The following is a 13,492-nucleotide window of genomic DNA, read 5'->3' as shown; positions in this document are numbered from 1 at the left end:
TGTCAGCTGTGGTTGTGTTTAAAGTGCATTATAAATAAAGTTTAGTTGAGTTGAGTCACCTGAACTTTCCATCACCTGTGGTGGGACCCGACTAACACCTGGAGGAAACAAACAGCTGCTGTGGAAACAGAGCTGCAGCAGGACTGGAGTCAGCTACCCCCTAGTGGAGCAGACTGTTACTGCAGCACTCATCTGCCGTTCTGTGTGTGTGTGTGTGTGTGTGTGTGTGTGTGTCTGTGTGTGTGTGTGTGTGTCAGAGGGTGAGTGTGTGTGTGCGTGTGTTTGGCATCATCCTCCTTCATGCCAGAGAAATATCAGCTGTTTCCCACATTGACTGATGTGCTTTTGAAACTTTGATCTTGTCTTCATGGTGTGGACTTTCTAAATGTCTGTGGTGAATACATGGAGATCTTGACAGAAGAGAAATCTACTAACAAGCAGAGACTTTATCTGGATTTTCTTTTTGCTTTATTGCTTCAATTCAACAGTTGATCATTGACTTGACATTGTTGTGCAGTATAGACTGATGGCATATTTCATGACTTATTGATTGACTATTGTCACATTGAGCCAACAAGCAGAGACTTTATCTGGATTGTCTTGTTGCTTTATTGCTTCAATTCAACACTTGATCATTGACTTGACATTGTTGTGCAATATAGACTGATGGCATATTTCATGACTTATTGATTGACTATTGTCACATTGAGCCAACAAGCAGAATCAAAAGACAAAATTCTCTCACAATATTTACATGCATTCATCTGATTGTTGACAAACGGATCAACAGCCAGAAGGTTGATCAGATGGATGAGTTGTTGAAAGGTCAAAGGTCAGGGTGGAAAGGTCCAGAGTGGAAACAGACCTCAGCTGTGTTTCCACAGTAATAAAGTTGTCATGTGGACTAATGACACATTATTAATCTGTGGGATGAATGGGCTGCAGAGGAAGAGAAACAACGTGGCACAAACAGCCAGCAGCCGTGGAGACAAACATCAGGTGGACAACAGTCACCAGGAGCACCAACCGGAAGTGGCGTCCAGGCCCCGCCCACCGTGTGATTGACAGCCGGAGACGCTGGGCAACAAACGTGAAGACAGATGAAGAATCAAAGGTGAGAATTCAGCTTAGAGTCTCTCTGACGACTTCATTCACACTTTCATCAACTCAGCTGAAGAATTTAAACCAACAATACGAAGTCCAACATGTAGTGGCTGAGTGAAGGAGGTCTGGACTCTGTGGAGGAGCTCCATGGTTCCAGAGACGCTGTAGAAGGACAGAAGACCTGCTCTGTGGTCCAGGTACACTCCCACTCTGGAGGATTGAGGACCTGAGACGTAAGTCCTGATGTTGTTGTGACGAAACCAATATACACCTGGGTAACAATATAAACTCCAGGATTTGTCATTGGATCCAAATAAACTTCCATTTGACCCTCCTGCTCTGCTGATGTTCCTGTAGGCCACTGCTACACCAACCCCCCCTCTCCACTCCACCTCCCAGTAACATCGTCCAGTCAGACCTTCTCTACTCAGGACCTGCTCCCTGTCAGTGAATCTGTCTGGATGATCACAATAAGACTGAACTTCCTCCATGAATGTCACTTTTCTGTTCTCCTCAGATAATAACAGATGTTTGTTCACTGTGTTTGGATCCAGAGTGATTTGAGGTGAACATCTGAGGAAGTCCTCTCTGCTCCTGGGTTCTGGTACCTTCAGTAGAACATCAACGTTGCTCACTGTCCATGAGATGTTTGTCTGAGTCTCCATCAGAACTTGTTGTATTTCATCTCTCAGCTTGGTCACAGCTGCTGCCACGTCCTCAAAGTATCTCAGAGGACGGATCTCCTGGCTGGAGGAGTCTGGAGACGGACTGAGTGCTGGCAGTGAGGAGAAGCTGTGGAGAAACTGGCTATGGTCCAGTGTGTGTGAGATCTTCTCCAGCTCAGCGTCTCTCCTCTTCAGCTCCATCATCTCCTGCTCCAGCTTCTTCTCAAGCTCTTTGACTCCACTCACTGCTGCCCCCTGTGTGGATCTGACCTGCTGCTGCACCTCAGAGCGTCTTTTCTCCAGCAGACGGATCATCTGGGTGAGGATCTTCTCACTGTCCTTCACTGCTTTATCAGCAGAGCCGTTGATGGACTCCACCTCCTTCTGAAGCACCTTCAGGTCTTCCTCTGTGTGCTGGATCTTCTGCTGGATCTTCTGCCTGGTCTCCTCCAGCTCTCTCTGCCTCTCAGTCCTCTCCGTTGCTGCTGCCACTGTGTCGTGACCTTTATGATCATCCACACAGCATAAACCACAGATGATCTTCTGATCAGTGCGGCAGAATATCTTCATCACCTCATCGTGACGAGGGCAGATGTTCTCCTGGAGCTGCTGGCTGGGTTCCACCAGCTTGTGTCTCTGTAAGGGAGGAACATCACGATGACGCTGGAGGTGAGAGTCACAGTAGGAGGCCCGACAGACCAGACAGGACTTGAGGGCCTTCAGTTTCCTCCCAGTGCAGACATCACAGGCCACATCTCCTGCTCCAGCATAGCAGTGATCAGCAGGAGCATCTTGGAGTCCAGTCTTCTCCAGGGTCTCCACTAGAGCTGCTAACATGGTGTTCTTCTCCAGGACAGGCCTTGGTGTGAAGGTCCTCCTACACTGAGGGCAGCTGTAGACTCTCCTCTCCTCCTCTGCATCCCAGTGGTGTTGGAGACACTTCCTGCAGTAGCTGTGTCCACAGGAAGTGGTCACTGGATCCTTGAGAAGATCCAGACAGAGTGAACAAGAGAAGGTTTGTGGGTCCAGCTGAGCTGCTGCCTGAGCCATTTCACCTCTGAGAGACACTCACTGACTGACTGGCTGACTGACTGGCTGACTAACTGACTGACTGACTGACTGGCTTTCATTTCCTGAGAAACGAAACCAGTTTGACTTGAGGGGGAGGAAACAACCAGTCAGGGCTGTAATTGGCTGCAGGGAGCACAGGGGGCGGGGATTCTAACCTCCTGACTCATTCCGGGAAGAGGAGTGTCGGGGTGTGTGTGTGTGTGTGTGTGTGTGTGTGTGTGTGTGTGTGTGTGTTCAGAATGCTCTGATGGCGTTACTGATATGGAGGATCGCTACCAAATCCATGGTCTTGTACTCTACTCATACTCGTACAATATGTACTGACACCACCACACCGATGCCAGTTTATGGCTGTTCACGCTAAACTGACTGCAACACGCCAGCAGCAAGGAGTCAAGTCAGCCGTGTGGAAACATTTTCATGTGGGCGACAACAACAAAGCCAGATGCCAACTATGTTGAACAATCACTGTGTAGTGCCACATCTGGACCTAATGTTTTTCACCAGGACAATTGGAATTTATTGCAGCATGGCCTTCCGGTGAACCACGTTTGGAGGAACTAAAGGTGGTACCTGATTGGCTGTGATGTATATATACATATATATATATATATATATATATATATGTATATATATGTATATATATATATATATATATATATATATATATATATATATATATATACATATATATATATATGTATATATATATATATATATATATATATATATATATATATGTATATATGAACTTTTCTTTATTACAAAAGTGCAATGCAAAGTATCTGAACTTTAAATACAAAAAAAAATGTTAACCTGAGTAAATAGAATAGTTCAGGTCAAATCAAAAGAAAAAAATGCCACAATATATCATATGAAACATTTAAATGGTGGAAATAAAATAGTGGAAATAAATATTGTCAGATAGTCGGTGGTGCAGTGGTTAGCGCTGCCGCCTCACAGCAAGAAGGTCGTGGGTTTGATTCCGGGGCCTGGCCCTGGGACCTTTCTGTGTGGAGTTTGCATGTTCTCCCTGTGTCTGCATGGGTTCTCTCCGGGTTCTCCGGCTTCCTCCCACACTCCAAAAACATGCATGTGAGGTCAATTGAACGTTCTAAATTGTCCGTAGGTGTGCATGTGAGTGTGAATGGTTGTTTGTCTCTATGTGGCCCTGCGATGAACTGGCGACTTGTCCAGGGTGTCACCCTGCCTTCGCCCTAAGACAGCTGGGATAGGCTCCAGCAGACCCCCGTGACCCTGAATAGGAATAAGCGGGTATAGAAGATGAATGAATGAATGAAATATTGTCAGATGAAATAAAAAATGTATAGCTTTTCATACAAGCAATTTATTAGGATTATTATCATTAGGCTATTATTATTATTCTTTGACTGTCAGTCTGCCTGCCTTCATTGGATTCATCATGGCTTAATTGTTACCTTAGTTAGCTGTGTTAGCCCCTACAGCAGACCTGGGCAAAGTACGGCCCGCGGGCCACATCTGGCCCGCTTTGTGTCCCTTTCCAGCCCGCGTGAGGCAGTCATAAATTACGCGATCTGCCGGTCGATCGCGAAGGTAGTTTGCCTGCATCGCATGGAGAGACAGAGTCGCGAAGATACTTCCGCAGGTCCGCGGGACTTCGGCGCTATTTCCCACCATAACTCCTCTTCGTGTTGTCTGCACAAGCAAGTTTTTGGCAAGTTTGCAAACTGTAACCAAAAGTGTGACGTGACCAGTATCGCTTGTCGCGCGGTACGTGTTCAGGTGCAGGCTGAAGGCAGATGGGGCGGGGTCCTACAAGGGGGGTCTGCTGCTGCGGTGTCATGTCATTGCAAATTGCGCATTGTTGTCGTTGCTGTGGTGTACATTTTGGCAGCCCTAGGGGGCCCCCCTAGGGGCCGGGGCCCCAAGCAACTCCCTGGCTTGCCTGTCCGCAAGCGCCGCCCCTGCTGCTGTGCTTAGAGCATGAAATAAGAAAAGCACAGATTAATACAGAAAGTGTGAGAGTAGTTTTTTTCATATTGAAAAAGCATATGATATGTTATGGAAAGAAGGGCTGCTAATGAAACTTTTTAAAATGGGGGTAAGAAGGAAGATGGAGCAATGGATAAAAAATGTTCTACAAGTTAGAAAGGTGAAAGATACATCTTGCGGATGCGCTGGGGCACATCATCAGTGATGTTGTATCCCGGGATCATCGGGGGTTTTGGGTATTTCAACATCAGACCCCCTCAGCCCAGGCGACCCGGCCAGGGTGATCAATCCCCGGCCTGCGTCCCAGCAGCGCTTGCCCACGTTTCTGCCCTCTTTATCCAAAGCCATCTTGTGGCTTTCTCTGCGGCTTCAGTTGCAGATCTGATTGCCTTCCGTTTCGCCTCCCCGACGAGTCCTAGCTGTGTGAACACTCTGCAGAGTGAACGCCCTTGCGAAACCCCAGCAGCCCACCTTCAGAGGCTCACAGATTGTTTTCCAGCCTTTCCTCCTGCACTCTTCCACCAGCTCCTGGTACTTGGCACGCTTCCTCTCATTGGCCTCATCCATGCGTTCTTCCCATGGCACAGTGAGCTCCAGAATGATCAGCTGCTTGGTGATATCGGAGACAATGATCATATCTGGGCGAAGCCTGGTTGATGTTATCCTGGGAGGGAACTTCCTCTGTCTGCCCAGGTCCACTTCCAGTTGCCAGTCGTTAGCGGAGGTGAGGAGGCCAGACTTTGTCTGTGGTGGTCTGTTGGGCTTCTCTCCAGCTCTGTGGAATGTTATGGCTTGTGGTCTGTGTTGGCCTTTGCTGGTGTTGATGGTGGAGGCGATGCTGTCAGCAACTGCCCGAAGCACCTGGTCGTGGCGCCAGCGATAGCGCCCGTCTCCAAGGGCTTTTGGGCAGCTGCTGAGTAGGTGTTCCAGGGAGCCCCGTCCTGAACAGCGGGGACAAGATGGTGTCTCCGTTTTGCCCCAGACGTGGAGGTTTGCTGGGCTTGGAAGGACATCATAAACAGCCTGGACTAAAAACCTGGTGCGATGGAAGTCTGCTTTCCAGATGTTGGACCAGGTGATTTTCCGTTGCAGAACATTCTCCCATTTAGTCCATGCTCCTTGTTGCACCATTCCCACCATCCTGCTGGCTTGTCCTTCCTCCACGCCTGCCCGCACTTCCTCCTGGATCAGATGTTGGCGCTCCTTGCCTTGGGCCTTATCAACCCTGGTCGACGGGAAGTAGCCAATGCCTGCATGCCCTGTCGCAATGGACCCCACCAGTTCTTTCTGCCTCAGTCAAGACTCAGCCACGACCAGGGCTTTGCCTGCACTCCATTTCCTGCCTGTTCGCAACTGGATACCAGCTGATGCCACCTTTGGATCTCTGGATTCTCTGTACTGCAATGCTTCCCGTGTTCTGGACACCATGAAAGATACAAGTTAGAGCAGGAAATGAGTACTCAGAAAGTGTTAGGCTGGAGAATGGAACGCCACAAGGGAGGATTGTGAGTCCATTATTATTCTCAGTCATGATTAATGAAGTATTTTCACAAGTGCAACAGGGGATGGGCTGTTCTTTGTTTGCAGATGATGGGCTACAAAAAATGCCAGAAGCTATTTTAAAAGTAGAGAAATGGGCCAATAGCTGGGCATTGAGATTTTCAGTTGATAAAAGCAAAGCAATGATTTTTACAAGGAAAAGAATTGGGAAGGAGGTTCAGTTCAAATGATATCATCAGGGTTTGGAGAAGGTGCAGCACTTTAAACTACTGGGGATATGGTTTGATGAAAGACACAGGTCACAGACAGGCCTTTTACACATTAGAGAACTATTTTATATGTGGAAAAGTGGCATAATATGGGACCTTTAAATATACGTTCTTTTCTGTCTGTTTTTCTTGCTGTTTCCAAGTGAACTGCATCACAATATATTGTAAATTGCATATTGTGATGTATATTCAGAGATAATCAACAGCGAGTCAATCCCTCACAATTCCGTGTTGTATGTACGAGGGGAACAAGAGGTGCAGGGAGACAGGCCAGAAGACTGTTAACATGTGTTTTATTGTCTTCTGCAGTAAATAAAAGATGGAAACATAGTCCCTGGGTCATCCCTGAGACCAGTCAACACACACAACCGTTAGATTGGGAAGGACTAGTTGAGGCATACCGACGAGTGTTCATTGCTAAAATGCGCAGAGACCTCCGCTCTGTCCAGGTTGAGCTCGATCAGCGACAGATTGTCCAGTGACTTGACACTGCTGGTAAAAATACATGGAGGCTACTGACATCTGGTGGCAGGGAGAAAACATTACAATACAAAGTGCCATGATGTAAAATGTATTACAAAAATCTCCAACTTGCCGGTGAACTGGACAGAAATTAGGGGAAAGTCTCACTCAGCCTCTTTTGCATGTGTATATTAGAAATGTATAGGGTCTGGTGATTTTAATGTAACAGGTACAACCTGGCTATGAATGTGACAATGTTACTAGCAGGTGGATCCTATTTGTGGTGTGGTTAACAGTGTTTTCAGGGGGCGTTGTAACAGAAACACTGCCTCTGTATCCTTAATCCAGCCCTGCCACGAGGCCACAGCCCACTTTTGGCTCGCAACCCTCCAGTTGAGAAACACTGAGATAAGCACTGATCAGTGTTGGACAACCTAAACAGGAATAATATTTTCATTTCCAATTAATCGCAGAAATATGCAGCATTTTTTCCACTGCATTAGACTGTGAAATAATTTAACAGTGTATTCACACTCACTTTTTCCTCTCCACCTGAACTACCCATTATGTGCACTGATACGATACTGCTGCAGTCTTTGTGTGTCCCTGGCAGGTGATGACCACGACACTGGGAGCCGGAGGAGGTGCCATCGCTTCATCTTTGCTGCCAGCTTTAGCCACAGATCATGTGCAATTTTGGACTCTTGCCCTCTCAAACAGCAGCTATACCACCCCACCACTTAACATTCAAGCCTATTTCAATTTTAGAATAGTTGATGTATAAGACACATCTATTCATATCTACGTGTTTATATTGATATACCTCATATACTTATGTGTATGTCTGTATTTTTATATTTGAATTATATATATATATCACATTGTACACACACATATATATACATGTATGTATATATATATGCATATATATATAAAATATATATATATATACAGCGCCTTGCAAAAGTATTCACCCCCCTTTGCTTTTATCTATTTTGTTCGATTTAAGCCTGTAATTTAAATGTTTTTCATCTGAATATTTCGTGAGATGGATCTGCATAAAGTAATCTAAGTTGGTGAGGTGAAATGAGAAAAAAAATATATAAAAGAATAATTTAAAGAAATAAAACTGTGGAAATTGGCATGTGCATATATTCACCCCCTTTGCTATGAAGCCCCTTAAAAAGTGCTCGTGCAATCCATTACCTTCACAAGTCACAGAATTAGTTCAATGAAGTCCACTTGTGTTCAATCTAAGGCCCTGTTTGCACTTGGTCATTTCATGCGTTTTTTGCTGATCAGATATAAAAAACGCATGAAATGACCAAGTGCAAACAGTCCAAATCCGTTTTGTCATCCGATTCCCGAGGTGGTTTTGGTGATAAAAACGCATTCGTCACGGACGTGCGAACAGAATGCGAGCTCAGTCCACATTAACGACCGCCTACTCCACTCACCTCTCCCGTGTACGTACTTGGTCGGCGCCCCAACTTCTGGCGTCGTCATTATAAAGTTACAAACAAGAAGCCAAAACAAGGGGGGGTGATGCGATCACAAATGGCACGCTCGAGACGCATGTTAACGGCTAAGTGCGAACAGATGCTGCGAGAGCCGTTCTCGTGATCCAATCACGCAAAACAGTTACAAGTGACCAAGTGAAAACAGGGCCAAAGTATCACATGATGTGTCAGTATAAACACACCTTCTCTGAGAGGCCCCAATGGGCTGCAACTCTACTTAGCAAGAAGAATCACATCATGAAGACCAAGGAGCTCTCCAAACAAGTCAGGGACAAATTTATAGAGAGATACAAGTCAGGACTGGGTTACAAAAAAATATCTACATCTTTGATGATCCCCCGGAGCACCATCAAATCTATAATTGCCAAATGGAAACAACACGGGACCACAACAAACCTGCCAAGACAGGGCCGACCACCAAAACTCACAGACAACAAAGAGGACATTGATCAGAGAGGCAACACAGAGATCAAAGGTAACCCTGAAGGAGCTGCAGAGTTCTACAGCAAACACTGGTGTGTCTGTCCATAGAACCACAATATGCCGTACACTCCATAGAGCTGGGCTTTATGGAAGAGTGGCCAGTGAATACCTGTCAGTGTTAAAAATAAGAAGGCACGTTTTGAATTTGCCAAAAAGCATGTGGACAACCCCCTTATTGTATGGCAGAAGGTGATCTGGTCAGATGAGACTAAAATTGAACTTTTTGGCCACAAAGGTAAATGCTATGTCTGGCAGCAACCCAACACTTCCCATCACCCCAAGAACACTGTCCCCACAGTGAAACATGGCGGTGGCAGCATCATGCTATAAGGATGTTTTGCAGCAGCAGGGACGGGGAAATTGGTCCGCTTAGAGGGGAAGATGGATGGTGCTAAATACAGGGACATTCTGGAGAAAAACCTGTTCCAGTCCACCTGTGATTTGTGACTGGGACGGAGGTTCACTTTCCAGCAGGACAATGACCCGAAGCATACTGCTAAAGCTACGCATGAATGGTTTAAGGAGAAGAAGTTAAATGTGCTAGAATGGCCTAGTCAAAGCCCGGACCTCAATCCGATTGAAAATCTCTGGTTTGACTTGAAGACTGCCGTTCACAAGCGGAAACCATCCAACTTGGAGGAGCTGGAGAAGTTTTGCCATGAGGAATGGGCAAAAATCCCAGTTGAAAGATGTCGCAAGCTCATAGAGACCTATCAGAAGAGATTTACAGCAGTAATTGCTGCAAAAGGTGGCTCTAAAAAGTACTGACTTCAGGGGGGTGAATACATATGCACATGCCAATTTCCACTTTTTTATTTCTTTAAATTATTCTTTTTATATATTTTTTTCTCATTTCACTTCACCAACTTAGATTACTTTGTGCATTTCCATCTCACGAAATCTTCAGATGAAAAACATTTAAATTACAGGCTGAAATCTAACAAAATAGAAAAAAGCAAAGGGGGGGGGTGAATACTTTTGCAAGGCGCTGTACATATACATATATATATATATATATATATATATATATATATATATATATATATATATATATATATATATATATATATAAAAGAACCTTCAATGATAATGACAGAGCTTTATTTATCGTTTTCTCATCATTAAGATAATACATATAATACATAAGCAGAATATGCACTGATGGAAGAAACAAGAGAATAAATCCCCACCTGTGGATTTCACACAGTAACAGCTGAGCACATGCAGTATTTTAACATGGCAAGTCAAAGTACTCAAAGTACTACGACCCTTCTGTCATTAATATCCAGCTGTTTTTCCCTCCGATGACGTCACACCTCACACCAAATGTCATTTTACATATCAGCTGATTAAAAACACTGATACACAAACGATGCAAAGCGCTGCACTGCTTCACTCAATGGACGTGTGAAGGCCAGAACAAAAGAGGGCGCCAGAGAGCAACAGTATTTGTCCGTGTAAAGTGAGAGTAGTGGAGCGTGTTTTCAGGAGCACAAGGAAGAAATGAAAGAAAGAAAGAAAGACAGAAGAGTGAAGGCAAAATAATTTGGTTTCCAGGAGAGGTAACTGTTTTTAAAAGTTTTTGAGCCCACACGAGCGTCTGAGGGGGATACTGTAGTTTCAGAGAATATTGCAGTATCATCCTGCCTTCTTAGTACTGAACCAAATGAATATGGTGGAAAATAGCAAGTGTCAAAAGAAGAGAAAGAATTGATGGGTGAGATTTCTGGGAGAGTTTTAGCTGTTAAAACCTGCTGGAAGATGATTGACGGGTGGTTTGTCTTTGCAAAATGTTCATTTCACTCTGATATGTTGGTGTAAAGTACTTTAGTAGACTGCAGAGTATATTCTACTTCAGATATCACAGTTGTATGTATTTATTTCATTTTTTTCATGGGTGGGGTCGGACAGGATGCGGTGGGCTCTGGATAGGCATCGGCTATCTGCAAAGTGGCAGATGGCAGATAGCAGAGAGCCTTGATGTCTTTTTGATTCATATAGTTTGACTTCTCTTTGCTTTATATCGTTGCTGTTATGATTAAAATGTCCCCAATGTGGGATTAATAAAGGCTTCTATTGCGTTCTATTTTGTGTTCCTTGCTGTTCTATTCTATGGTTGGAGCGCCCTCTGCTGCATTGGAGGAAGAACTGCAGTAACAGCAGCGGTAAGAGAAACAGCAGCAGTATTAATATAATTTTAATAATAATAAGTCAGAATTTAGAGGAAATATTCCAGTAAAGTATGAATACCTGAAGAATCTAGTGAGGTCACTGAGTATTTGTACTTTGAGGTTGACCATCGTTCACTGGGAAACTCCATCAGCTTCAAAACATTTTGAAAAAAATGACAAAATCAAAACACAAACTGAGTTTCATCTGGATGCAGTGAGAGACTGTATGAGCGCCACAAACACAGAGTTAATCCACATCATTAAATGAGTGGTGCAATAGTGACAGGCAGGTAGAATAACATGGTTGGAAGTGACAGGATGACTGTGGCCTCCTGATTGAACTGGACACAGGTGACTTCCTGTGGGGATCATCTCACTCATTGACCTTCATTGAAAAGTGAAAATGCTAATATGACAATAAGAAGTATCAACAATAACAATGTTATGATGCTGGGCGGGGAGGTGGGGGGGCCGGGGGGGTGGGAGTGGTCCCGAATCTGTTTCCAAAAAACAATAAAATCAACTTTGATTCATTAAAACATTGTAAACATATTATCTGTGATTGCAAGTTTATTCTGAAAGTCTTTGTTAACTGATCTGAAGTAGATTTTCTTTTCAAGGTATCTGTTCTTTACTTGAGTATTTATTTCTTGAGACTCCTTTCATTAACACTTTACTGCCACGCGAGGAAAAACAACAGGGCTCAGTATGACGGAATTCCATGAAAGGTTTCACGTCAAAACAAAACTTTCATGAAATAGCGTGAGTTTGATGTAAAAAGTGAAACTTTTACAAATTAACTTGATAGTTTTGTGGAAAATCGTCAACATTTTAATGTTAAAAGGTGAGACTTTCACTAAATAACATGATTATATTACAATGTATGTCAGACTATTCCCATAATATCAATGTGACCCAAGGGCAACGACCTTCTCATCAACCCTCAACCTTCCCCCAAAAACATCACTACACCTCCCATGATGCCTTGCACCAACGCTACACAACGCAGGCTGTTTGTATATTGAGACAGAACCTCTCAAAAACAGAGCAAATTTATTGACAAAACATTGTTTTTGAAGGTGAAACTTTGTCGACAGGTTTTCCTCCAGACACGGCTGCACAAGACGTATTAATGCAACACATTTTATATCAGCTGGTAATGACAGAACAACATCTGCAGCAAACATCTGATGTAGCATCTTCATCATGAGTCGGTTGAATCAGGAGGTCCCTGTCACATTTCTGACAGTCAAAGAAGCACAAAGATGAAAAAAATATCCAATAAGGATGAAGTTGATTTTTAAAACAATCTTCCCAACATGACCAATCGTGTGTTCTCACTAGTTTAAATAACAAAAATAGACAATTACAGTTTACAAATATCAATAACTAAGTTGATATCTGATTGTTTTTGAAGTCAATGATGAAGTTCAGAAAACCTCTGAGGGCTGAAAGATAAATGTTAAGTTTTGATGTGAGTGAGTTTGGTTTTTCATTTTTCTCAAAAAAATGGTTTATAAAAGCAAAAAACAAACAAAAAACAAACATTGTCATTTCTACATGATTGATTGAAGACATTTTTCCATCGTCCATAACTGGTTTCAAATCATTTTCAAACTCGATCAAAGAGTCAAATCCATCATGTTTATGCAATTCTTAATGTACTGGAGCTTGCGGGCCTAAATATTTCACATGTATGCACCTAAACAGTGGATCTAAGTGCCAATAAATCTTAATCTAAATCGAAATATACATCTGAATCTGAATCTGAATCTGATTCCAAAACAGAAAGAAACTCCTTCTCAAACATCACTGAAAAATTTCTCTCACACATCCTGATGTCAGCAGTTTTCTGATCTCCTGCCTTTCCAACACTGAAAAATGGGAAGAGTTTCTCAGTGAAAGTGTCTTCATGAGTGGAGATGTGAGTCTGGTCCACAGCGTCGTAGAAGGAAACCTTCCCCTGGTCAAAGTCCAGCTGGACTCTGAGTCTCTCCACACTCTTCTCCACCGTGACAGTGTCACCAAGACCATCAGTGTATTTTCCATTGATAAACACCAGAGTCCATATTTTGGTGAGGCAGATCTCTCACCCTTCCTGTCAGCTGACTCTTTAGCGACACCTATAGCCCACCGAGGATGATCTCCCACCTCCACCTCCCAGCTGTGTTGTCCTGAGCTGAAACCTTCAGAACCCACAACACTGGGATGTCTAGTGTGTCTCTCTGGATTATCAGGAAGCTGTTGAGGTGTTTCTCCTCTATTTCTCACAC

The 13,492-nt window shown here is 43.8% G+C and overlaps 2 long non-coding RNA genes across 2 annotated transcripts in view; one reads left to right on the top strand and one right to left on the bottom strand.

The window, feature by feature from the left end:
* The window catches only part of LOC142881779 (uncharacterized), a 78,050-nt gene extending 65,247 nt beyond the window's left edge, over positions 1-12,803 (bottom strand). The window contains exon 1 of the long non-coding RNA XR_012925698.1: positions 12,192-12,803. This is a non-coding gene — a long non-coding RNA (uncharacterized LOC142881779). The remainder of the gene's footprint in view (positions 1-12,191) is intronic.
* On the top strand, positions 3,692-4,393 carry LOC142881783 (uncharacterized). The gene is made up of 2 exons (XR_012925701.1): positions 3,692-3,767; positions 4,152-4,393. It is a non-coding gene; the product is annotated as an uncharacterized LOC142881783 (long non-coding RNA).
* Positions 12,804-13,492: the final 689 nt, after the last annotated feature.

Source organism: Nelusetta ayraudi, unplaced genomic scaffold, assembly GCF_046127955.1.
Source record: "Nelusetta ayraudi isolate G7.1 ecotype Tasmania unplaced genomic scaffold, CSIRO-AGI_Nayr_v1 ptg000217l, whole genome shotgun sequence".
In the NCBI taxonomy this organism is placed as follows: Eukaryota; Metazoa; Chordata; class Actinopteri; order Tetraodontiformes; family Monacanthidae; genus Nelusetta; species Nelusetta ayraudi.
This window is presented reverse-complemented; position numbering and strand designations above follow the sequence as displayed.